The following is a 27,105-nucleotide window of genomic DNA, read 5'->3' as shown; positions in this document are numbered from 1 at the left end:
ATAGAACCATTTGTTGGCAAGATGCTGCAATCTCAATTAGTCAAGCGATTTCTCAGAAACCCACCAATAATCCCCCCAGGACATACTTCAACAATTCACCATTGGTCTCCTGTGCTTAGGTCACACATCAACAATGCATCAATACACTACAATCCGAGCATGCAGTAACAACACACCCTTCTTCATCTCAGCTCAGGACATTTATTGATGACTGTGGAGAAGTGACTATAATGAATTCACCACATCGACCGGAATATGGTATCCCCAGGTCCACAACACCAGCTGTTTGCATTCAAAGCATATCCTGCGGCATAGACCTATCCCTTTGGGGAAAACAATCCAGAAATAAACTGCAACTCCAATTATTCCCCTTTTGAATTAAACCAAAACCCATACTGGATCCAGGAAGTGGAATTAAGGACCCAGGGTGGGGGTGGGCTAGACCAGAAGATCATTTCAGGGCATCAGTACCAGGACGAAGGCTGAACAATATGTCCCTGAGCAAGATGGCCCTAATTATTTTAACAAACCAACAAGAAAGAACCTCCATGATTCATCTTTCCCAACAGAGGCAAACGCATACTGGACTAGCAAAACACACTTCTAGATTTTGACTCAGGAAGATAATGGGTAAGACTCGGGTATCCCATGAAAGTGTTTAAACCCATCAAAGGGTCCTGTCCTGGGGAACACACAAACCTCACCCATTTTATATCCATCGTGGCAGCAGGAAGCCCCGTCCTCACCCCTACAGTTAATGGCCCCATAGACAGAACCCCATTTCCTTCCCCCACAAAACGGGAACACTCACAGTTGCCAGCACCTGCAGCCACTCCCTACATTAAAAGAAAGATAAAGGGTATCAACACTGTACCAAACAAAGGAGAAACATTTTTTGAAAACCCCACAAGAGTTATCCTTAATACATACCCTGAGCTGTTTGGCTCAAGAGATCATCCAGACGAAATGTTAGAGAAGGAAAACCCTCCAGAGTGAAACAGGAGAGCGAACCAACAGCTCCTTCCCAGTGTGGCAAGCCAAAAGTAGGACTCTGACTCTGGGACATAATCTACATGGATCTTTATTATATTCTCTTTAAAAGTAGTCTGACCTCCTTGCCAGCTTGAAAGAAAATAACAAACTGAAATAATGAGAATTAACTGTAACGTGATAAGTCCCCTATTCTAAAATTCAAATGATCAAAGAAAGGGTATTCTTGTCAGGATGAATCAAACAAAGGGCCTCATTCCGAGTTGGGCGGTAAGGGTTAACGGTCACTGTTAAAGAGACCGGTGCTGTTAAACCCTTACCACCCAATTCCGAGGTCCCTTAGCAGGAGCCGCAAAAAATGTGTGGTCTGACCACATGTCTTTTGTGGGTCCCGCTAAGGGACCAGGGCGCTAATAGTGTGCCCGCTATTTGCGGGCCTGTAATTGGCGCCTTCCCCATTGCGTCCCATGGGGGCTCAATGGGAATGGGGAATGGTTGGTTGAATGGGGACTTACCGGGTCCGCACCGCTCGGAATGTCCCAGTAAGTTCCCATTCAACCAGACCGGACCCAGACCCGGTTTTGGAGGCAGCCATAGCGCTAATAGCACCATGGCTGCCTCCAAACTCGGAATGAGGCCCAAAGTCTCTAGCCCAAATCCTATACTAGTCTACTACATTTATTGAAAAATGAATATCCATACATCTAAAGGGTTCAACAACTAAAAAGGCACTTGACTGCTCCTGTTCCAGGTTTTCTCCCCAGGATGGAAAGTTCTTCAGGTCCCACTTTAATGGCTAAATATTCTAAAACATTATTCAAAATAAAGTCTTACTTGTGATATTTCAGTCCCTCTTTCTCCTGACACGTCTGGGTGCTGATTTCACTTTCCCCCCACTTCGGGGTGTTTCATTTCAACTCTGGGCTTCACACTCTCTTTTTCTTGACTCAGGGTATTTTCTCTTGCTTCTCTTTTATCCCTGTTCAAGGTTATCTTCACTCTCTCCCCCTCTCCTGGGGTCGTTTGACTCTTGCTCCCCTCTCTTCGGGTATCATCACTCTCTCTCCTTCAGTCTCTTGACTCTCATTATCCCTCTCTCTGGGTATCTTTGCTCTCACCAGCTTTCTTGGGGTATCTTCCCTCAGAGCAAGGGGATGAGTCCCATATGTGACTCCTTTGCACTGGTCCCATCCCTTCCGTACCAGGAGTAAAGGCTGCCCACAGGCCCTTGTTCACTGAGGAACTTTAGGTTGCATCGTTACTTCCATGGGCTAGCACAGGCTGCCTTTCTACCAGCTCCTCTGTGCTCCTGGATCAGAGCGGTGTGGGCTTCATCTCCTGGGTTCAGCTGGGTTCTCTCAGGTGTCCCTCTTCAGCACAGCAGAGTAGCTACCAGATACAAGGCAGCCTGCCTTTTGCTGATTCAGGCTTCTTCTACACTGTTTTCACCAAACCGGTGAGAGAGGAAACCAGTCTACAGCTGAGACATCTTGCAACTCAACTGGCTCTCCTTTTATTCAGTATTTTCTCCAATAGCCGATGACTCATTAGCTGAACTGTCTGGCCCTACAGTGTGGAAGGTGAACCATATATAATAGCCTCCCAGGGTAGGTCATACCTATTGGTCAGTTCAAATATCGGTTGAGTCAATTAGGAGTTCCAATGAACTCTCCTATGTAAGAATTGTGCTCCAGTTTATCTCGTTTGCTCCTCCTGGGTAGATGGTAGGTGTATGACTCTGTTCCTCTTGCTTTATGAAAGAACCTTTTTTTATTTTCCCATATCTTTGAGGTTTTGTAGAGGTTATTTTATTAATTTAGATTCAGTTTACCCATGGTCCTTAATGAGGAATTCAAGGCAGGTCTTCTACATGGGAGGTAACCAACCTACCACTGTGCATTTCAGTGGTGAGGCAGGCTACAGCATTTCCTTTGCAGCTGATAAACATTTTCCTCTATCCATGCTGGCAGCGCATCTCGGTGCATGTTGCCAGCTTGAACAGCCACTCCTCTCCCTTTGCCACCACAAGGATTCATAGATATGTTCTTTGTGTGAGTCGGGGGAAAAACCTTGATTCACCACACCAGCCAGCAACAAACATAGTCTAAAGTGGGATCCAAGATAGCAGATTTCCTATTTCAGGACTTCCCTAATGAACTTAGGACTAGAACACATGACTACCATGGAGCATGCCCAGAGCAGGCATGTGGCCCTCTGGCCAACAAGATGTTACTCAGCCCAAGAACTATATAATGGTCATCTCCCATGATAATAATGTAAGAGTGTTGTGGTACAAAGAAGGTGAGTTGTGGTGTTAAAGAGGAGGAATAAGATTGCTGGAACAGAGAGAAAGATTGCTCGGCCAGCTGTAAGACCTGGCGTGGAGGACCAGATTCCAAGACCCATAGATGAGCGGAAAACTACTAGGCTATCTGTAAGATTTAGAGTAGAAGGTGTGAGAAACCTGGGGGTATTCTCCCATGTAGACCCCAAAAATCTTCTAATCAGGTGGCCAGGAGAGGACCATCACTTTTCGATCCCAACCCTGGGGGTGGACGAGCGAGTGAGGATCACCTGGGTAGAGGAGAATGGGGTTACGCCCATGGGAAGACCCCAGGTGAGGCTTGGTATCCCAAAGGGATGATAGGCGAGGAGGAAGAAGTCCATAAAGGCTTCATGGGATATGCAAGTCCCACTGTCCCTGAACCACGAAGGAGGTGGATATATCGGACCCGAACAGAAGCAGGCAGTGAGGAGGGTCAGATGAAACAACAGCATGGCTTTGACCTCAACACCTATTCATACTCCCCCATTTCAGACCATAGCGGGTGCTGTCAGGACCAGTACTTTCATGGCTGGGTACCAGGGGTAGGGAGTAACCTAACTAAAGGGGAATCGCCCCAGTTGTATAAAAACAGGGCCAGGGGGTTCCACTCTCTCCTCTGCAATCACCCAATGATTATTCAGCCTATAAACGTAAATGTTTGTATTGCCCTGTCTTTACCTCCCCATTTCCAACATGTACTGGGACGAGGAAGAGGCAACTGGGAGTTGGAAAGATTACCCATAGGAACAGTACTGTGCAGAGGAGGATGACTGGAGAGGCCTACACTACACCACTAGGCTGTCCCTTTAATAGAGTCAGACAGGGTCAAGCGTTTGACACTAACTATACACGCCTGACTCCAACTGACCCTAAATTATGTTATAAAAGGTGGAGTTCTGCCAGAGTAAATGAGCAAGCTCTGGTTGCTGGACGGATCGTGGAAACCAGGGAACAGGAGGCTGGAGCAGGAGCAGCCCGGAGGATCCGGAGGAGAACGGGACGCTAGTACGTTGACCCAGTTTGTCAGAGGGGTTGCATCAATGGCGACTGAGCCATGTCTCAGTGAAGCTCGATTGGGGAAAGCTGTGACCTGTTTGGCTGTATCCAGGCCAGTGCTTGTTCCGCTGCAACATGTGCAGGTCCTACGGATGTCTGAGGGCAGGTGGTGAGATCCTGACCTCGACACACACATCCCAAGGAAACCGCCCACCAGCGCAGCGCTACTCAGTGAGTTTCAATGAAAGGGAGAAACTAAGTAGCGTGTGGGAGGCTGGAGCGGGAGCGTTGGAAGAGAAAAGTGCAAGCAGCATGACAGTGACAGGGCGAGAGAGAGAGAGAGAGATAAATATGCGCAAGCACCGCAAAGAAACAGGAAAGAGAAACTGTGTGGATCCTAAAGAAAAGGAAGAAACAAGCGGGTGTGAGCGACCCCGAAAGAAAGTCAAGTGAAAGTTTTAAAGGTGCAGGTGGCACAAAACGAAAAGGGTAAAAGAAAAAAAAAAGCATGCAAGCGGCACGAGGAAAGAAAGACAGAAGTGTGCAAGTGGCAGGGAAAGGCAGAAGCTGCCAAAGGAAAGTGTGCAAGTGGCAAAGAAAGGCAGAAGCTGCTAGAAGAAGGCAAGATAAAGAGACTAAGGAAAGGGGCTAAGTATCAGAGTGGTTGCGCACAGAGAGGAGTAAAAGTCCTGAGTTGTTGAAAGTCTTTGATATTGCCACAGTGTTAAACAGAGGAGGTGTACAGCACCACTTGATAGAAGGTGAGAAAAGGGGAGCTACACTGAAAATGAAGTGGGAAATCCACAAAGTAAAATAAAGGCTGTTAAAACACTGCAAGAAGGAACCATGCATTGAGAGGTACATCGTGACAAGATGAACTTTTGTGTTTCGGAACTTTCAAGTGAATCTTAGGAGACATGAGGGGCCTTGGTTTGAGGAAGGGAACCAAGTGAGGCCCAAAGGAAACTGTGAGAGGAGGAGTTGCAACGCGAAAGGCTTAGACTTGGGTAAGGGAATCCTGAGAGGCCTGAAAGAACTGTGAATCTTTATTTAAGACAACGGGGACTTAGATTTGGCAAAGGGAACCCTTAGGGGCCAAATGGAAACTATGAGAGATATTGTTGAAAAGAGAGAGGCCTAGAAGTGGGGAATGGAATCTTGAAAGGGCAATAAGGAACTGTGACTCTTCGTTTTGGGAACCAGAGGGGTCAGAGCTTGGGGAATGGAACCCAAGAGACCAGAGACATTGTAAACGTTATTGTCCTGCTGCAAGAGTGCTACCTGGAAGATCCCAAGGGCACCCCTTTTATGTTTAACTATTTTTAAACTGACGGTAAGGCTACCTGAAACCTGCCTTGGTGTTTGCATTTCTTTTTGAACCACCATTTCTTTTCTTTAAGCGCACCTAACATCCCATTTGTTTTAAGAGTAAGGGCCAGCATAGGTTTTGACACAGGCAGACTTTGGTTATGAACTTATGGATAACAACGGCCCTTAGAAGCATCAGTTAAGGGAACAACCCCATTAGAGTTAGGGCCAGATAGGCATTACACCAACCCTACAAAATGTTATAATCAAGCTTTTCAAACTGTTACTTTTCAGTCTGTGTCTCTCTTCATACCACGCCTGTCTCACAAAGGGCATATTGTAGTTGTGATTGATTTTACAGCTGGAGGAGACAGAAAGCTGCAGAGCAGAAATACAGCAAAGGAAGGAGCTTGGAGCAGAGACCAAAAGGCAGGTAACGTGAGACCTGGCCATAGTCAAGAAAAGGTCAGAGGTCAAAAAGGTGGAGGCCTTAGATGAGGGAAAGACAGGGCATGTGAAGACGGAGGCTCTGACCAAGGGCAAGACAGAGCAAGAAGGGCAGAGGCCCTAAACATAGTGAAGGAGGAGGAACCCGAGAGGTGGCAGAGAATGAAAGGGTAGAGACCTTGGTCTAGGAGACAGAAGTAGTGTCGAGAAGGAGGTGGTGAAGCAAGTTAAAGGTCCCCTGAGTCTAACCCAGGAAAGCAGAACATACATTGTCCTTGTGAAGTGTCAGGGAACACTTTCACAAACCCTAAACATCCTTACACCTTAAATAAAAAGTATGACATTAAATGTACTTGTTGCGTTATTTGTTACAACTTGTGACATGACCCACCAAGCATAAATCAGTCCTACTCAAATAGCCTACTGCGGCCAGGGCACTCATCAATGATACTGCAGTAATCCTTTGCATGTAGGGCATTCATCAGCCCTGCTCATATAGCCCACTGTGGCTAGGGCATGCATCAATGATACTGCAGTAATGCTCTGCATGTAGGGGATACATCGGCTCTACTCATATAGCCCACTGCGGCTAGGGCACTCATCAATAATACTGCAGTAATCCTCTGCATGTAGGGCATTCATCAGTCCTGCTCATATAGCCCACTGCGGCTAGGGCATGCACCAATGATACTGCAGTAATCCTCTGCATGTAGGGGATACATCGGCTCTACTCATATAGCCCACTGCGGCTAGGGCATGCACCAATGATACTGCAGTAATCCTCTGCATGTAGGGGATAAATCGGCTCTACTCATATAGCCCACTGCGGCTAGGGCATGCACCAATGATACTGCAGTAATCCTCTGCATGTAGGGGATACATCGGCTCTACTCATATAGCCCACTGCGGCTAGGGCATGCATCAATGATACTGCAGTAATCCTCTGCATGTAGGGGATACATCGGCTCTACTCATATAGCCCACTGCGGCTAGGGCACTCATCAATAATACTGCAGTAATCCTTTGCATGTAGGGCATTCATCAGTCCTGCTCATATAGCCCACTGCGGCTAGGGCATGCACCAATGATACTGCAGTAATCCTCTGCATGTAGGGGATACATCGGCTCTACTCATATAGCCCACTGCGGCTAGGGCATGCACCAATGATACTGCAGTAATCCTCTGCATGTAGGGGATAAATCGGCTCTACTCATATAGCCCACTGCGGCTAGGGCATGCACCAATGATACTGCAGTAATCCTCTGCATGTAGGGGATACATCGGCTCTACTCATATAGCCCACTGCGGCTAGGGCATGCATCAATGATACTGCAGTAATCCTCTGCATGTAGGGGATACATCGGCCCTACTCATATAGCCCACTGCGGCCAGGGTACGTATCAATGACACTGCAGTAATCCTTTGCATGTAGGGCATACATCAGCCCTACTCAAATAGCCCACTGCAATAATCCTCTGCATTCACAACATAAATTAGCCATACTCCAATACCCATCTGTGTTCAGGTCATAAATCAATCATATTTCAGCACTCATCTGTGATCAGGATGTAAAATAATGTTGCACTTATAATCGTGTGCATCCGGTTTTGACAATAATGCACCTACACTCCCCTACACACACGGCATACATTCATGTTGCCCAAACAATTCCCTAGACTTAAGGCACAAAATGAATGAGGCGCAAACAATCCTCTGTGCTCATGTATGCAGCGATGATGCGGCAACGATCTCCTGCACTCAAACCAGGCACTGATGCGTACCAACATTTCCCTGCAAACAGGCCATGCATGCACAATGCACCAAACATCACCTGCATTGACAATGCATCAACAGTACCTTGTTGTGAAGGCACATATCAAGGATGCACCAACAATCCCTCCCACACAAGGAATGCATTGTTGATGTATAGCAGCGTAGTCGGGCTGTGTCATGAGGGGCAAGTCCCCCTCGATTTCCCTGGGCCCAATCAGTCCCATTGCATTCAGGGAAGTGGATGAGTGGGGAGATGCTGCTGTTCTTGAGTTTACTAGACTACTGATCATTGCACGAATAGGTGAGTACACATAGAATCCTGGCCGGGTCCCCCACCTGCATGCCTGATACAAAGAAGTCGATGCACATTTTTATAGAGAATTGTATAAAACAATATGCTATTGTGTAGTTCACTGCTGAGGCACTCAGCATGCTGTCTGGCTGTTGTGAATAAGTAAAGTTTGAATTGATCAAACAATTGTGCAGTGCATTCTGGATTCACTGTAGTATATACAGTTTGTTCACCATATCTCAACTTATGTCACATTTTCAACTTTATCTGGGGAATATATTGATCATGTGCAATTTTGCTTTCTTTTGTCCTGTATATGGTGATATTAGACGAAGAGAATTATTGGCAATTGCACGTATAGCGGGAATAAGGCAATGCAGATCTGCTGATGGCCAAGAGCAAAAAGGTAACATGGGAACTGCAATTTTTTTTGCTACTACCAAGTATGTAAAGAATAGAAGGAGAAATATTACTCTACTTTGAAGCTTAATGGTGACTGGTGAATGCACGTTTTTACAGCTTTTTTCCAAATATGATCTCACATTTTATTACATTTTATCTTAAGGTGTTTTAAATGTGTAGCATATTTGTGATATATTCTGATTTATTGTATACATTTGTACTTGGATGACATGTTATATGAATAAACTTCTGATGATGATCACGCGCAATAACCAAATGTGCCACAATGGTTCCAAGGATAGCTCAGTGTGTTTAGCACTTGTTGCAGGGATCCCCGTTCAAAAGTGGGCTGATCTGGAAGTGATCCACGTGGGGCAGTGGCGATCTGAGAAAGTAAGGAGCACACTGGGTGGGACGGTGAGGTCATGGTTGGGGGGCTGGGTTACACTGGGCAGAGAGCGGGGAAGGGCAGAGGTTGTAAGAGGGAAGGGACACAGCTGGAGGGAGCTGGCCCCGTGAGAGCCCTGGTGCTGCAGCGGTGTCCTCGGCATGAGAAGAGGAAGTTGGGTGAGGTAAGGGGGGTTGGTAAGCTTTGGGGGGGTCTGTGTCCCCTGCATGACAGTAGGGCAGGAGGAAAGCGGCCACAGCAAAGTGTTTTTCTGCAACACCAAACCCAGACCTGGCAAATGAGTTTTTGACAAAAATTGCCCGCAGGGAAAACACATAGACCTTCTATATGCCAGATCACCGTTTCAAATCCCAGCAAGGCAGACTAAGCCCTTTCTCTCTGAGATTGATACATTGAGTATACACTTTAGTGATAGTCACGCCTACCTGCCTGCTAGAACAACGTACCTGCACCAGAAAAGGGTACAGGTCTAGAGATTGGTGCCTCGAAACGAAGTTTTTAAACACTGGTAGCCATCCCCATAGATTATGATGCATTAGTCAGAAGAGGTGGTTAGGTGGCCAAACTAGAAGCAGTGGAGTTACAGAGACGAGTTTATATCCGACTATGATCCTGGACGGATCGTATTTCAGTACACAGTACTGGGCCTTCTTCGGAGGAAGGGTTTGCCTTCTCACATTCTGATTGCATTCTTTGGTCCATTGCCTGCTCTTTCTTTTCTGGTATGCCATTTGAATGGAGAGACGGCACAGAATCGACTACATTATTTTATAGTCCTGTTGCAAGCTTAATTTAGGGTCGGACAAATGACCACAAAAACGTTTTGCTTCTTCTACAATTTCAAAGATTTTTTCCATCACATCATGAATAACAAAATGCAAGACTGTGTCAAATAATGACTGATCAACTCATCACAAAGGTTCCTTCACTGGTTGTGTTTAAATCTTTAAAATACAGTAGACAACCCAGATGAGATCTGTGAAATTTCACATCACATAGTAGTCTGATATTAGTAGTGCTTCCATTTATGATAGAAAATAATCAAGCTACAGTCACACCCTTATACATTATATCTTGGTTATTATATTGGTTTATTATGTGATGTGTGTGCTGGTCTGTAAAACAGAGTATTATGTTTAGTTAATGAAAGTAAAACATTGACAAATAATTGCACCTTTCCATTTGACAACAATTGGGAAGCAATGTGGGTGACATTGGGGCCCCTCCCAGCCTTGAGAAGGAGGCCTACCTGGGTGGATGTCCAAGCCTGTCCTGCCCCAGAGGTGAGGGGAGATATCCCCGGAAAACCTTACTGAGCACGCAGTGAATGGAATGAGTAATACCAATCCCCCACAATGCCATACACCCTCTATTCTGGCCCGAGTTTTCTTTATTTCCTTTCATTACTACCCAAACCAGAATGCATTGCCAGACCAAACAAGCTCAGCGGGCTTCAGAAAACCAACACCTTTCTTGGCTGACTCCAATGATCCAGCGCCTGTCAAGGGAAAGAAGGGGCAGTCAACTTACAGTGGAACCAGCAGTACGCAGATCCGATTGCCAGCAGGGGCCATCACAGATATTGTTGCATTTCCTGTGGAGAAAAAGGGGGTTGGGCTAAAAGGGGCTGTTATGCCTTTGCAATGGAATGGCATACCCCTGGGGAAAAAGACAGAAACTGGCTGGACCCCAGAATCAGGTGGCACACCTAGCCAATGGGATGGGAGGGAAACCCAGGAAGACACCGGAATAAACAGCCTGTAAAGAGTGCAAAGTGTGTGGGGTGTTTAGGTGAGGTCAGGAGGCATGCAAGTGGACTGAGGGACAAAAAGGAGAATGGACCGTCTGGCGCAGAAATTAGCTGTATCGGAGTGCAGGTGAGTTAGTGTGTGTAAGAGAGAGTGGTACCTAGCAAACTAAGTGTAGCTGTGAATGAGAGAGTATCTGTGGGAATGAATGGTAGTGGAGGGAGGAGGGGTGTAAGAGTGTAGTAGAGGGGGAGTGGGAAAGTGAGATAGTTGTTTTGTCCTCCTTATGTCTTCCCTTCTTTGTCTTGTCGTGCCTAAAAACAGTTGTGTACAGGCACGCTATAAATGACTTATCATATCAATGAAGAAAGCAAGGGCTGAGAGTTTTAGAGGACAGTAATAGGAGATTGTAGGTGGGAGAGGTGTGTGAAAAGACCAGAGGTATAGAGGAGGTCAGAGGTGGTAAGAAAGAGAAGAAGAGGGAGGGAGGGAGAGAAAGGAAAGGGGAGATGGGTGTAGAGGAATGAGGGAGAGCAGAGGAAGGGAAGGCCAGAAGTAGTAAGAGGTGAGAGGAGAAGTTGTTGGGAACAGGCCGGAGGGATATTGGAGAGGGAGTAGGAGAAAAAGGTAGAAGAATAGAGAGATGGATAGTTAGAGAGAGGAGAGAATAGTAAAGACTGTCATTGGAGTAGGATTAGATTAGGGTTGCTTAAAATGGTCCTTACTTAAAAAGATCAGAAATACACTCACGAGGAACGGAGGATAGACCAGCAGAAAAAAAACAGCAGACCCCTTTCTCTGCCATGGCTCTGTCTGCAGTTCGTTTTACTTCATTAGATAAACTAAATGCATCAATGCATGTGCCTTGACTGTATGCAAATGGATAATCTTGTTGGGAAGTATTTCCTGTTTCTGATGCAGATTGTCAGATGTTCATGCTACAATGTACAAGTATGCACAGAAGCCTCACAATCCATATTAAGAGCTCTCGCCCACCTGAGGTCCTCTAACATAAAGGAAAGCATTGGGAGCCTTTGCAGAAAGACCATGTTGCAAAAAAAACACAATAAAGCACAGTAATATCATTGATGTTTCTAGCTCTGACCCAAGCATTAGGCTTTGGCTGGCCATCTGCTGAAAGGGATTTAACTCATTTAATTGGAGATGTCCTGTGTATCATGCATAGTACCAACATGCTTGCATGCATCAAACAATGACTATAAGCATGTGAATATTGCACAGATGTTTCCCTCTGGTGCTGTCCTTGCTAACATTCACCCCTCCATCTATAACACCCTGTGCATCCTTGCACCATCATGAGGATCTGCCTAAAACCTGCCTCCAAGTACTACATATGGTATGGCTGCGATCTAGCCTCTCTGAAACGAAAGTGCAGAGTTGATGAAAGGAAGTGGCAGACATTTGGGTTTACCCTCTGACAAACTGGCCTGCTGCCTGCTCCAAAGGCAATATCGTTTCTCTATCCACTCCAAGAAGAGAGCCCACATCCAAGCCTGCATCTCTGGAGTCACTAACAACACTACCGAGCTGTTCAAAATCTGTAAGGAACTCGCCAATCCAGCTGCAGTCTCCACCTCTCTCCTTCCTTCCCAGGCCTTCTGTACCGCGTTGGCCTCCTATTTCACATCAGAAATTCAGAACATCCTTTCCTCACTCTCCTCTACCCCCAACTCTACTCCTGCACCTGCTCCCCTGCCTCCCTTGGCTCCCGGCCTTCTATCCCCACACTCTCCTCCCTCCTGCCCATAGCACCGGACGAGATCTCTAAAGTTGTCGACTCTATGAAGGTCTCAACCAAACAGGTGCTCCCCTGCGCCTCTAGAAACATTAAGGACAACATCTCCTCTCTCGCGCCGGCTCCTGCTGACTTCTGCAACCACTCCTTCACCACTGGCTCTTTCCCTCTATCCCTCAAGCACTCCCTTGTGTACCCTCTCTTTAAAAAGCCGTCGGCTGACCCCTCCTGCCAGGCTAACTATCGCCCTATCTCCACTATCCCCTTACTAGGTAAACTGTTGGAGAAGTTGGTCCTCACCCAACTTACCCTCCACACTGAACTTGTTGGTTGCCTCCTTGACCATCAATCTGGATTTAGGGCATCCAGAGGCACAGAAACTACTCTCCTGAACACCTGTGAAGTCATGCTTGCAAACCTTGACTCTAACTGTCTCGCTGTTCTCATTCTCCTTGACCTCTCCTCTGCCTTTGACAGGGTCAACCATTCTATCCTCATAAAACGACCTCTTTCCTCACTAATCACCCTTCCCAGTTGCAACTAGGCCCTTTCTCCTCCTCCAACACCCTTTCTACCTGTGGCATCCCACAGGGCACTATCCTATCGCCATGGCTCTTCAATATCTATCTCACCCCTCTGGCTCACCTGATCTCCTACTTCTCTCCTCATTTTCAGTGATATGCTGATGACACACAGCTTTCCTTCAAGTGTCCCTCTTCTACCTCCTCTTACTCCTCTCTCATCCCTGATTGTCTGTCCACCATTCAGGCATGGTGTGCAGCCAACAATTTCCATCTTAATGCCAGTAAGGTGGTGATCCTTCCCATTGGGACACATGTGCCCTCCTTTCCTACTACTCTCAAGCCACCCTATCTGGACCCTTTATCCCCACCATCCTGTGAGGTCAAAAACGTATGGGTCATCTTTGCCTCCACTCTCTCCTTCACCCCTCGCATCATGGGCCTTACCAAGAAGGCCTACTTCCAGCTCCACCTCCACAGATGCATTCTCCCTTTCCTCACCTTCCCCAGAAGCTCAATGTCTCCAGAGCACTGGTCCTCTAGGCTGGACTACAGCAATAGCTTCTTTCTCAATCCCCCTCTTTCCTCTGTATGCCCCCTCCAGCTAATCCAGAATAGGACTGCAAGATTTATCCTTGGACTCAAGCCCAGAGACTGTATTTCTCCAGCCCTAAAATCTCTCCCCTGGCTCCCGGTGGCTGCAAGGATCAAATGCAAGACCCTCTTCATCATCCAAAAAGCTTTTTGGTGCCTGGAGCCATGCTATCTCCAACTTTGCCTCCCTAAATACTCCCCTGCTAGAGCCCTCCGCTCCTCTAACTCTGACTCTCTGATTTTCAAATGCTTCTCCAAGCAGAGAGTGTGGGGCAGGTCTCTCTCCTCGGCTGGTACCTCGCTTTGAAACAGCCTCCCTGCCCCTCTCAGACTTGAGCCCGGCCTCCTTAAATTCCAGAACTGCTCAAAACTCTGCTTTTCTCTACCTCTTTCCTTTCCCTGCTAATCCACCCAACTGCAGCTGAGTCCGGTGGCCTGGTCCTCATGAACCTCACAGGATAGCAGGCCTTTCTACACAGTTAATACCAGCACCTTCCCCCTACTGCACTGTCCTTGCGTGCCCCCGCCTGGCAGCTCTTCATCCCACCCTTGGGAGTCATCCGCACTAGCACTTAGTCTGAGGCCTCCTCCTTGGCTCCCCTTGGCACTACCCTTCCGGGCCCCTCACCAGCAGTTGTCCATTCCTTGCCCCCCACCCATCCCGATCTCCTGCACCTCTAGCCACTGCACTTGCACGTCTGAATACCACAAGGCCTAGTAGGACCACAACTGTATATTTACTGTTTTGCCAATGTTTTTCTCTTTCCTGTTGCCTTCCCATTTAACCTTGTAGTGCTTTGAAACACAATTCTGTTGTATAAGCGCCTAACAAATGCTCAATAAAATAAAATTGATGGTTCTGTGTTCTATTTCGGAAAGAAGTATAGCCCTATGTGGGGTAGTTTGCAGAGATCTCAAGTTAGGCCATGTCAGGTGTGAAATAATAAACTAGTCCTAACTTTCAGGTTCACTTCATATTTCATTCTGGAGCATCTAGCCCTGAATGTTTAATATGCACAAGAACGCAAAATTCTATGCAATACAAAAGCTAGGACTTATGGCACATGAATAGCTCAGTTTTGAAATATATTTAAGACACCAGTGTGGATGAGGAAATAATGTTAGGTGAGAAAAGGGAATTTGTTTTTTCTGCATTTGTCCCTTTATCAGGCTTATGAATGTTCACATTCAGTGGCTACCTTGCAAACATGTAACTGTCCTGTGGCAAAAGAAGGAACCAGCATGTGCTTGAATTCTTCCAGGGCCAACCTTTTCTTTTATCTTTATACAGTTGAGAAAATGAATGCCCTTAAATTGGGTAAAGCTCCTGTACTTATGAAGCTACTGGTGCCCACTCCGAGCACTCCTTTCCTATGAGCATTCTTTCTGGTGAGCGTGATCGTTTGCATCATTCACACTGCAAGAGGTGTAACTGGCGAAAAAAGCCTCGGAAATCCATAACGCAATCTGATATTCTAAAACATAAAATGAAATCAGAGTGAACCCACTCCCCTTTTCTGTAGCACTTCACGTGGTTTATCTCGAAACAAGCAATGGGAAAGATCATGCCATTCTCAATGACTTCCAGCAGGTTCCCTTATCACACAGTTGCTTTTGATTTGTAGCTTGGAAGCACAGTCTAAAACTCCGAGGTGATCATTTTTTGGCTCATATTACTTCATGTTCTAGGACACTGAAAGTGGGCTTTTTTTAATGGTGTATTTTAAATAGTGAAAGGTATTCAATGGGCCTAGAATGTTTCAGACTTTTCCCATAGCCATGGGAGCATGCAAAAGAGAACACCCCCAAAAATAAGAACATCTACGTTGGTCACGGCAGCCACTGCCATGGTCCACATTATGTGCAGGACCGGCCTGGCAGGAAATCCTCGATACATCACTGATGATGCATGAATTCACTGTAAAGTGAGGTGCGAGGTGCAACCCGCAGCATTTCTTAATCCGTTTAGGTGGCGCCCAATGCAGTATTTACGGTCACTTGGCTGGGATAGCTCTAATAAGAATAACGGGGAATTTGTAGGGCCTGATTTCCTGTACTCTGGCACTGAACAGAGACCCCTCCCTTATCCTGTCCGAGCAGGACGGAAACATCCGCAGACGGTGCCATGGAAAGACCCGGTGAACAACACAGGCACTTTCGAGAACACTCTAGAGAGCTGACCTGAGACTTAACTATTCTAATTTACAATATCCCCTGCCATTAACTCTGCCTCTTCAGTAGATTTGCAGAAGAGTTTAAACAATACGGAAATTAGAGACGCCTGATGAAAAGCTCGTTCCACGGCCTCACGCCATTCTTCGCTACATAGACGACATTTTACAGTTCATCACAGTCCTAGTCTGGTCTTCCCTATGTCATTAATGCCCACTGATCTCATGAGGACACCAGGCAGCCTGTTCCTCCTATGCCAGTAGTTGTCGTTCTTCTGATAAGGCGCCTCTTCACACGCCCAGCCTGTTCCTCCTATGCCAGTAGTTGTCTTTCTTCTGATAAGGCGCCTCTTCATAGGCCTAGCCTGTTCCTCCTATGCCAGTAGTTGTCTTTCTTCTGATAAGGCGCCTCTTCACAGGCCCAGCCTGTTTCTCCTATGCCAGTAGTTGTCTTTCTTCTGATAAGGCGCCTCTTCACAGGCCCAGCCTGTTCCTCCTATGCCAGTAGTTGTCGTTCTTCTGATAAGGCGCCGGCCGGTTCCATGATCCTTAAAGCATTCCGTGGATGAGCACAGCTCTCCTCTGCCGCAGCCCTCTCATACCCCTACACCCCAAGTCCCACAGCCCGCCACTATCCCCCTCGGCATTAGATCCCGTTATAAGACTATAGGACCGTTAAGCACGCCTTTCCACAGTGCTCTCCCTCCCTCCCCAAGCCCACCACCGCTGCCCCCCACCCCAGACTCGCCCCTCGCTATGGGAATAAAACCTGATCTCTCCACAGCACCCGCCTTTCCTTTCCCACTGAAGCAATGCTTCCATGCCTTTTTATAAGGATACTCCACTGTTAAAACGACCTCTCCACAGTCCGGCCTCAGCCTGTTTCTCATGACTGACTGGATTTCTGTTATAAGCACATTCCTCTTCCCAGGGGTCATCACGTCTGATTCATATTTAATCACTATAATTACTGTGGATATTGTGCACCTGCTTTGTCTCATTAGAGTGGAATTCCACCGGGTCCTAATGCTGAAACATTCATTACATTTCAAACCCCCGATATGGAAGCGCAAATACCATAGCTGTACTAATGTAGTTTACGCGCTCCGGCACCCTGCACCATCACTGCACAAAGGTACTGGGGCCCTATAGATCATTTACCCAACCTCCCTCGTTTATGGGATCGAACCAGACTATTCTACTGCCCCTAGGTCTTGATCGCAGACACCCTGCCGGGGCACTAGCATCCACAGTGTGCTCTTCTGCTTTGATGCCAGACCATTGCTCTACTCCACTGCTGTGGTGCCAGCACCGGGTCTGTACCTAGCTACTAATGTTCTGGTGCCATCTTCGAACTCTCCTACTGAGGTGCCGCTACTATGCTACACGCCCCTACTCTGATGTTGTACGGCAGCTGTACTAATGTACTATGACCATGTACCATTGTTTCTTCCACCCTGCTGTGCTGCCTGTAGCATCCAGGGGCGGAGCCAGCCTCAACAGTTTGGGGGGAGGCTGGATGGCAGTTTTGAAAGCGGTTAGTGAGACGGGGCATTAAACCTATTGCGCTACTGATTACCGCCACCTCCCTGCGTCCTACTGCCCCGTCCCTAAGCCCGGGAGGCTTCAGCCCAACTCACCAGAGGCGTAGCCAGGCTTGTGTAACACGTGGGGCCTGCAGCTAATGTGGTAGGCCCACACTAAGAAGAGCCTGCAGAAGGAAAGGCACTTGTTCTGTACCGGAGAGACAGGGAGTAGTGAGGGAGGGCAAACCAAACGGGGTGGGGGGCTGTACACTTGAAAGAAGTTTTTAAATAATGGGTTAAAATAGTGCATTGTTCCGTACACTTTCTGTGATAAATTAGGTAAAAAGCCACACAGTTTACAATCGGTTTTGCAGGATAAGTCATAAAAAGTCAATTAGATGCCAAGTCACCAATGATGCACAGGAGCATTTTCAAACACATGTTCATAATGCCTATGCCTGCTATATGCTAGCACTCTGCAACTGTAAAAACGCATTTTGATATTGATTGTTCTCACGCATGTCCATTCTGATGCACCTGTATATGCCCCTATTCCCACATAGGAAAATACTCATGTTTGCTTTGTCCATAATGCCAGTGAAAAAGAGCATGTTTATGCTGGCTCTGCCAATACATGCAAGTATCCCCATGTTATAACATACTCCTGTTGTCTTTGCCTTATTGCCAGTAGAAAAAACCATGCCACAGTAAGAAAACATATCATGGCTCTCTACACAATCTCCCACTCCCCATATAAGAACTCTCTTCATGTTGTATTTGCTCCTTAACGGCAGTAAAAAATGTCACTTGTAGACACCTCCTAGCATACAAACATTCACCCACGTACACTCTTCCTTGCATGCATGCATGCATGCATACATTCATACATGCATGTGTACATACATACAATCCATGCATGCACACAAATACGCTTTTGTTTTAATGAATGGTAATTATTGAAAGCGTGGGCCATGCAAAAGTTGAGACAGAAGTTAAGCTGCTCTGGTGCCACACCCATTGCTGTACTCTGCTGCTCTGGTGCCACACCCATTGCTGTACTCTGCTGCTTTGGTGTCACACCCATTGCTGTACTACCCTACTTTTGTGCCGGTGCTATCTCTGTAATCCCCTGATGCATTGCTGATGCAATCGCTGTACTCCCCTTCTTTGCTCCCAGTACCATCACTGAACTAATTCACTAACTTTAGGGCCCCCATGTCATCATCTCCAATCCCCTGCTGTGGCACCGTAATTGTTGGTGTTCTCGTCCCCTTATGTGGTGCCAGTACCATCGCTGTACTCCCCTGCTGTGGCGCCGGTGCTGTCACTGTACTCCCACTGTACTCGCTCCTATGATGCAAGTACCCAACTGGCCAAATGTACTGGGACTCACCCAGGTCATCATCTATAATACCCTCCTAAGTCACTGGTGCCGTCGATGTAGTCTTCTTGTGCCACCAGTCTACTCCCCTGCTTTGGTGATATTGCCATCAGTGCACGGATGTGCTACGACCCCAGGCACGTATATCCAATCCTCTGGTGTGCCACCAGTACCATTCTTGTACTCTCCTGCTTTGGTGCTAGCCAGAGCCAGCCTTATGGGGGAGGACCGCCAGGGGCGCCGTTAGCCCCCCACCACGCCAGGTCGGGGGAGTCTTTTAAGAGCTCCCCAAGCTGGCGTAGTGGCAGAAAGCATGGCGGGCACCCCTTTGTTATTGCCCCCGCGGCGGCGGAGCACAATTAAAAACAATAGGGTGCATCATTACCTCCGGGTGGCGCATCCTGGCCCTGCCTCCCCTCCACCCCGCTCCCTGTTGACCAGGGGCACATTGAGAGGGGGGTGCCAATTCGAACCACAGCGCTGCTGCCCCTAAGTGCCAGCACCATCAATGTACCCCCCTGCTGTGACACTGTTACCATCTCTGCATTCTTTTGCTGTAGTGCCAGCATCACTGTATGATTATGTCCAATTCCCAGGCGGTGGCCTCGCAGGCAGCCACCCACACACACCGTGCATCGTATATTGACCGGATGCAGGAGCCCTGTCCATGATGACGCCGAGTGTCTTGTTGCTCAAAAGCCGCACAGATATTGCGTCAGCGCTGCGCTCTCTGAGGTGATTGATTTTACCGTAATTCAGCGCGAGGAAGGAAATGGCTAATTACAGCTCTGGGGAAAACTCACCATGACTCACTGAGACTTGCGTTTACTTGTGTACTGACAGGTAGAAGGGATTTCTGACTACGCTGCGGGGTGGGGCAGGGTGGGCTCAGGAGAATGGCAGAGCCTGTCACCGCTGGGAACGCATGGGCTCTGTGGATTGGCATTGGAATGCAGAGGCTGTCACCGCTGGGAACGCATGGGCTCAGTGGATTGGCCGTGGAATGCAGAGCCTGTCACCTCTGGGACTGGGTGGCCTTTGGAGATGGCATCAGAATGTAAAGCCCGATACATTTGGGACTGTCTTTGCTCAGCGGAGTTGCACCGGGTTACACAACCTCTCACATATAGAATTGGGGCGTTCGTGGGGTTGGTACATAGGCACAGAGCTGTTGTTGGGCTGAAGGGACCAGAAAAGTGTAGACCGGGACCTGTACAATCAGTGTATTGGCACACGGATGCAGAACAGCTCATATTAGACAGAAGACTGCATAGACGCCAGCGAGTTCCACGGGGATGAATGGACACTCGCCTCTAAGACCGTGTAAACTTGGGGGATTGGCACAGGACACTAGAGCCTGTAACCTCGACAACTGGATTGGCTTGGAGTCTGTCATAGAGATACAGACCCAGCCACGTATGTGGCTACATGGAACCAGGGGAACAGATAGAGCATTTCATTTCCAGGCAAGGATTTAAGTGGGCAGGGGCTAGCCGGTTCCAAAACTTGTCTTTGAGTCAGCAGCAGACCCTCGGTCCCTCACGAGTAGAACCCGGGGCAGTTTCAGCCTGTTAGTGCATGGTAGGGATGCCGCACTGCTGGGGCTCCCACAGTGCCCTAAGAGTAGCATCTGGCATGATGTTAGGCTGCAAAAGCACAGTACGGATGCCCAGACCTCTCTTAGTCACCCGGGAGTAGGACACAGAGTAATTTCAGCCTATAGGGGCACAGTGGAGATGCCGTGAAAGAAATTATGCTGGGAAGGTGTCTGCCAGATAAAGCAGCACAGCCAGCACCTGACTCTCCAAATGCATATATGACTCGTAGTCTGCTGTCACTTTACTGTTAGGGTGTTACGGTAAATTAAATAAGCAGAAAGGCCAGTGTCAGTAGGGTTGCAGGCTTCAATCTCTGGCACATCTATGTCATATGTAACAATGTGTATGTGTTCTTATTTTCCCCAAATGCTCTTTGATTTAATTCAAAGCACAATGCAGTTTACATTGGTGCTCTGGGTCCTCCTCACTTTTCTCATGGGTGCTCTCCTGGGTGATGACAGGGCTGCCCGAAGATGCCAGGGACAAGTGAACCCCCTGAGGTCTGTCTTGGGGAGCAAAGACGCATTTAAAGTGACACAAACATAAGTTTGAGCATATTGGTGTCTCCCTAGGGAATATGTGCATACCATTATGCCTTGCTTGTGGAGGAGGTGGGGGGAGGGCGTGGGAGAGTGGGTGGTTAATAGTTACAGATTATCACGGAACAGGCAGAAAGCAGGGGAGTTGAAACCCCCACTTGGCACTTAAGAAGAGCTATTAAGTACACTGTGACTGGGTCATTTATTTACAGAATGAAGGCGATTTTCTCCCTGATTGAATTGCTTATATCCCGAGTCAGACGGGGTATTATTTACAGAATCGAGTCAGATGGGGATTTATTTACAAACAGTAGTTTATCTGGGAATTGAACCATGGGGAATTTTATTAACAGCATGCAAACAAGACCACGTTAGACCATCCTGGGTGGCCCATAGCATATTTATCCAGGGCCTGATGCTATATTGTTTTAACCCTTGGTGTGCAGCTCAGCTATTTTAATAAATCGTTTGCTTTTTTTTTTTAGCAAAGCGGTAGATTTCAACTTATTGACAACGCATTCTGGTCAAGTTCACCAATTACAGACTCTGTGCATTCGGCGCCCCATTTCACCGTTGAAGCCCACACTGTCTGCCTAACAAACAGCCCATAAATTGGCATAGATCAATTACATAGTACCTAGCTGTTTGTGTGTGTGTTTTATAGTGGTCAACTAAACACACTCATGGGACAATCTTTTTGGACACAGTGCTATCCGCGAAGGACTGCCACAGCGATCTTGTTTGTCTCAGCAGCTGTTTTCAGGTAAAATGCACTGCCTCACAGGCTCACCAGCTGTAATCACTTACGCATGGGTGTTTCCTTCTTCGAATTCTCAACCCCTTGCTTTGGGTGATCACCAGTGACACACAGGCTGAGTAATTACACAGCCAACCCACTTCAAATCTTTCTGCGCTGTTGCTTGTTAGACAGCTAATATCTCACTGGGTTATGTTGCTTCTCTCTTGTCTTTCTCAATTTCTGGGTCTGATCTCTTAAGTAGGGGTTCTGCAAGGGTAGACCAGTAGGATTCATTCAATTGTCCATTTAGCAATCTTGGTCGTACAGTGATTTTACATTCCCCCCCTTACCCTTTTTAAATCACTTGTGCATGCTATGTTTGCACATTAGCCCGTCGTGCAGTTGTCTGTGGACGAATAATTGTAATTTCAAATTAGCCTTTCTAACCACTTCCCATCCACTTCGTCCTGATGAGGCTGGTCCGCAAATCAACTTGAGGACCCTTGGTTAAAGCCGAAACTCCAGTCGACGAACACACTGGATACATTTATTTCCAAGAAATAGAGATTTTGAAATAATAGAAGTTACGGTTATATCTTCAGTATACAGTAATGCGAAAATAGTGTAACATTTGGACACTTGCAGACAACCCCTTGGTTTCATGTATCCAGTCTGTTTTGTTAAGTATGATTCTATATGATTTTAATGTGTCCTTCTTGATTATGATTGGTAATATTATGTATGTTTTTGGTATGTATGAGTGGTTTGAGAGTAGTAGGCATGTTTGATAAATGGTAGGCCAGCAGTGTTAACATTGCATTGCCAATTAGCACTGCAAATATTGTTTTAGGTGAATCATGTTGTGTTTCTTTTTTAACTCTTTGAACAATAATACCAATGAGAATAAAGACATTTTGTTTCATATCCATTGAAAGATTGCTTTTTGAAAATGTGGTTATACATGGCTAGAGGGCATTGTACGTCTTTTGTGTGTATTGTTTGTTTGTGGCAGGTGGCTCTTGCCTAAGTCACCTGCCCCTACCTTGGGCCACACACAGCACAGGTTGACCACGCCAACCTTTCCAGAGCCTGCGCCTTCGATTTTGCATCCTACTTAACCTGTATCCAGAGCAGGAATGATAGTGCAATGCCATGAAGTGTTGGAGCAGCACCGCTGGGTTGATCTAAGCAAAACACAGCAGAAAGTGACCTGGAAAGCCTGTGTCTGCAGCAAAGAGTCGATGTGAGAAGAGGTAAAAGACGTCAACTGCACATCGGAGACCTGTCAATGTAAGTGACTCCAATCAAGCAATCCCACTAAGTCAGTGCCTTGTCTGGGATGCCCAAGGGAAGCCCTTATTTATATATTTTAATGGCAAGTTATAATCTGGATGATGAACCCTTGTCTAACACCCCTCTCTTAGAATCCCCCTGACCCCGCTGAGCCAAGAAGTAGATTTGTTTTGCAAATTTAAAAGGTTTATTTGAAAAATTAAACAATATATATATATATCACACTTCTCTAAATAAGTTGATAATGGATAGCACACTCGTGAATATGAGCAGTAATCCAGCAATAGGTAATCCTACAGTAGCACAGTTCTTGGTTACTTATGAATAGGAAAAGAAAAATAAGGTGGTAGAGAATGCCTTTATGGCTTCAAGGACAATGCAATGATGAATGAAATGCAGTACAGAAAATAACTGGATATGGCTTCAACAAAAGACAATGTAATCACTTTTCCTTGACAATTCACTCCCCCCCCTTTATGCAATATAAGGAGATGGAAAGGAGAGCACACAGTTCTCAGGAATGCAATCAAATACAATACGAAATTCAGTCCCCACCTAGCAAGCTTAGAGAAAAAAACAGGTATGATTTTAAAACACAGGCCCAAAATGCTTTGAATGTGGTGGCAATAAAGTGAAATGATGCTAAAATTGATTTTAATTCCCTATAGAGGTTCAGGGTGAGTGATAGCTAGTTGGTATTAGTTCAGGCTCACTTTAGCAATGATCTATGAGTAATTAGCATGTTAAAAACGAATTTCAAGGATGAAAGCAAAGGACAATATTTTCACACGTGGCTGGAATGATTGCAAAAGTCAAATCGCGGCAAATTAGTCGCGCGCATCGAGCGTAATTACGGAGGCACCAAAAGGAGTAGGAAGTCGGTTCTATTTTCGTTGGAAAGCTTAGATTCTAAGCTTTAAAATGACAAACGGTTCCAGAGATACGGACGATTTTGTGAAGGTAGTTTTTCGGATTTGAAATTAAAAGTTCAGATGACAGTTTTTAGCTTTAAAAAGGACAGAATGACACACACGATTCCTATGAGGTAGTTCTAAATAGGTTAAAATAGTTTTAATTAGATTATTTTACACTAAGAGATTGGTTTTGGCACGGTGCTAGCTGGGTACTCACACTAGATTTTGGACAGGAATGGGCCTCGTCACGGATCTGGTCAACAGGTTGAACGGGACTTCTGGCGGTTCTGCTCACAGCGTCTGGTCTCTGGTTCCGGATACAGCACTGCTTTCTGGATACTGCTACAGGTTCTTGCAAAAGTTCTTGGCAAAGAATTCAAACAGCTCACCCGGCTGTTGAATAGTTTGGTTGGTTTTGAGGCCTGCTGAAGAGGATTCAGCTTGTGGATTCAGGCATCTCTGCTACAAATTCTGGAGTTAATTTCTGGTCTCTGGAGATTGATGGATTTGAAGTCTGGATCTCTGGATGTGAAGTCTGAAGTCTCCCGGCAAAGCGTCCCGCAAGAAAGTGGAAAGTGAATGTCTCTACCTGGGTTTCAATGTTCCTTTTTATGTGTTTTGAAAATGGGTGTATGCCTGGGCCTAGCTAAGCCTGCCCCTCTCACTTGTCATTGGCCCAGTTCTCCCCTCTCACTTGATTGGGGAGCTGGGTTGTGTGTCATCTTTATGGCTTACAGAAAGACACTCCCCTTGTCAATGTGCACACAAATCTATTTCTGATCAAAATACATATTTCCCAGATACACAATTTGTTGAAATTACATGTACACATTATATATTTCTTATGGTCCATGCTTGTCTGACTCTGATCTTCCCGGGGGCTTGCATTAAAAAATGACAACTTAATTTCGTTTTTAATTGGTTTACCAATGTTAAATCTGTATCAAAAATTACACCAGTGTACACCCTCCTTCTACACACATTCCAGTAATTTACTAGGTTTCTAGCATAAACCCGGTGTCTGTAATATCAATAAATAGCGGGATTTCGCCCTAGAACACCGTAGAAATTGGAGTTTCGACCCAAATCGTGAGGGCATTTTTCATACTAAGAATCTCAAAGTTGTACATTCCTGTCATTTGGTTACAATAAGTTATCAATGTTTCTATAAAATATATATTTGCTGCAATAGGAATCCACACTCAAGTCTGGCCCGCCCCTTGAAGCTGGGTGGGTCACGGATCACATGTCTCTGCTCACAGGCAGCTCTCTGTTTACAGTCAACATTCAAAATTAACATACCCCATTCAACTGAAAGGGGCTATTGTCTCTCTCTCCTCCAGGCTGAAGGGGAAACCCCCTCCCTCTCACTCAGTAGGGCCATGTGATATCCTGCCTCCTGTTGTGAGTCTCTGGGGTGTTAAGAGTTCTCAGCCTCTTGGCCTCTGGGAACAGGCCTCTGGGAAAGGCAGCCCTCATGGACCTGTAAAATCACCTCATCCCTCCTGAAGCTTGGGATCCAGTGTCCACCAGTGCCAAAATTGTACCCTGCCCTTGTACTTGTACCGGGGCATAGTATCTTCCCTCCTTCTCCTCAAGGGGGCACAGATAATGTACATTTTTGGACAACTGGTGGGCTAATTTTCTGGTTTTGGACATTGCTAGCGAAGAGATTTGGGCAGAATTCTGTGGAGAGCCTGGGGATTCTGAAAGAAAAAGTTGGCAACTGGAAATGGTTTCGGGTTCTGGGCCGCCGCCCCCCTTTTTGGAGGCAGTCATCAGGATGGGTTTGACCCATGGGATTTTGGTATTGTTGGTTCTGGGATAGTATGATGGGCGGCGATGTTGTGTCTTGACTGTCGTGTAGCCGAAGAGTCCTCTGTCCACAAGTGCCGCACAGAGAGAATCAAAGTCACTCTCTGTGCCGCCTTTGAGGCCACAGGTGGGAGATGTTCTTTCCGGAACTGTGGTACTCGTGGAACCCCGAACCACTGAAAAGGAAACACTGGTTAAGTGCCAAGCCAAAACAGTTTCAACAACCAATCAACAAGTAAGTGGAACGGTCTTACCAAAAGGTGTCTGTGGAGTGGCGGTTTAACCTATGGGGAGGTTCCGAGACCCAGCAAAGCTGTTCTTCCAAAATGTAAGTTTCCCAGCAAGGTTGCAAGTGCCAGGCCCACCTGATGCCAGAATCCGCACAAGAAGGGCGCATCATGTGAGTGTAGTCCAGAAACACGTGAGCGGAAGGCGGCGGTCATGTGACGCGGAAGAAGTCGGTCTAGCAGCCGCCACGGAAGACGCCAGGGAGGTAGACGTCTCCACGTGCAAAGAGCATGCCGACCCAAGCTTTGTGGCAACTGGGGCGAAGAGACAACCTGTGAGTCCGGAACCGGGCAAGAGGGCGAGGGGAGTTCAGGGCACGGGGATGAGGAATGGGACCCCAGAGGGAGTGGAGTGCGTGACAGAGCCCCCCCCAAAGGTCCACGGCCCCGTGGGCACGAGGGATGGTCCTTATGAAAACGTGCCACCAAACGGGGAGCCTGGACATCAGTAGCCGGGACCCAGGACCGCTCCTCGGGCCATACCCGGACCAATCAACAAGGTACTGAAGACGCCCCCTAGAGATACGGGAACCCAGAATGGCAGAGACCTCAAAAACATCCGCAGTGGATAGAGACACCGGGGCCCCAGGAGAGCGAAGCCATGTGGGAGCGGGACAGGGCTTGAGAAGAGAAACATGGAAAACAGGGTGAAGCCGCCAGGAACCTGGGAGAGCAAGTCGATAAGACACAGGGTTGATAACACGAGTAATCGTATAGGGACCCACAAAGCGAGGTAGAAGCTTGCGACAACCCACCAAGTGCAGATGTCGGGTGGATAACCAAACGCGGGATCCCACAGTATACAACGGGGCCATCACCCGTTTCCTGTCCGCCTGCGCCTTCATGGACGCCTGGGCTTCGACAAGATGAGTCGACACCTGAGCGTGGACGGAGGCCAGGTCCCTAACACATGCAAGGGCAGCTGGATTGGCAGAAGTAGGCAAATCCGTGAAGGGCAAAACACGAGGGTGCCGACCATAAAGTACGTAGAACGGGGAGAAACCAGTGGAAGAATGGACAGCATTGTTGTACGTGAATTCCGCAAGATGCAGTACGCTCAACCAGGAAGACTGCAGCTGTAGGGTGAGACAACGTAAGTACTGCTCCAGCGTCTGGTTCAGTCGCTCGGTCTGACCGTTCCTCTCAGGGTGATATGCTGAGGAGAAACGAACGTCCATCCCGAGCAACCTAGTCAGGGCCCGCCAGAAACGTGAAGTGAATTGTGAACCCCTGTCCGAGATGAGAACCGAGGGAAGCCCGAAAAGACAAAAGACATTCT

General features: G+C 47.1%; 1 protein-coding gene across 21 annotated transcripts in view; it reads left to right on the top strand.

Moving 5' to 3' along the window:
• Positions 1–27,105, top strand: part of ADCY4 (adenylate cyclase 4) — a 1,677,325-nt gene that overhangs the window by 668,493 nt on the left and 981,727 nt on the right. For 17 of the 21 annotated variants that reach the window (XM_069633796.1, XM_069633797.1, XM_069633789.1 and 14 more), the window contains one exon: positions 8,463–8,539. The exons of the other annotated variants lie outside the window; for them this stretch is intronic. The gene's annotated coding sequence lies outside the window, so the exon portion shown is untranslated. The remainder of the gene's footprint in view (positions 1–8,462; positions 8,540–27,105) is intronic. 21 annotated transcript variants of the gene reach the window in all.

This window comes from Ambystoma mexicanum, chromosome 13, assembly GCF_040938575.1.
Source record: "Ambystoma mexicanum isolate Mex_15411 chromosome 13, UKY_AmexF1_1, whole genome shotgun sequence".
Taxonomy (NCBI): Eukaryota; Metazoa; Chordata; class Amphibia; order Caudata; family Ambystomatidae; genus Ambystoma; species Ambystoma mexicanum.
The sequence above is the reverse complement of the archived record's forward strand: the minus strand, read 5'-3'. Positions and strand labels throughout refer to the sequence as shown.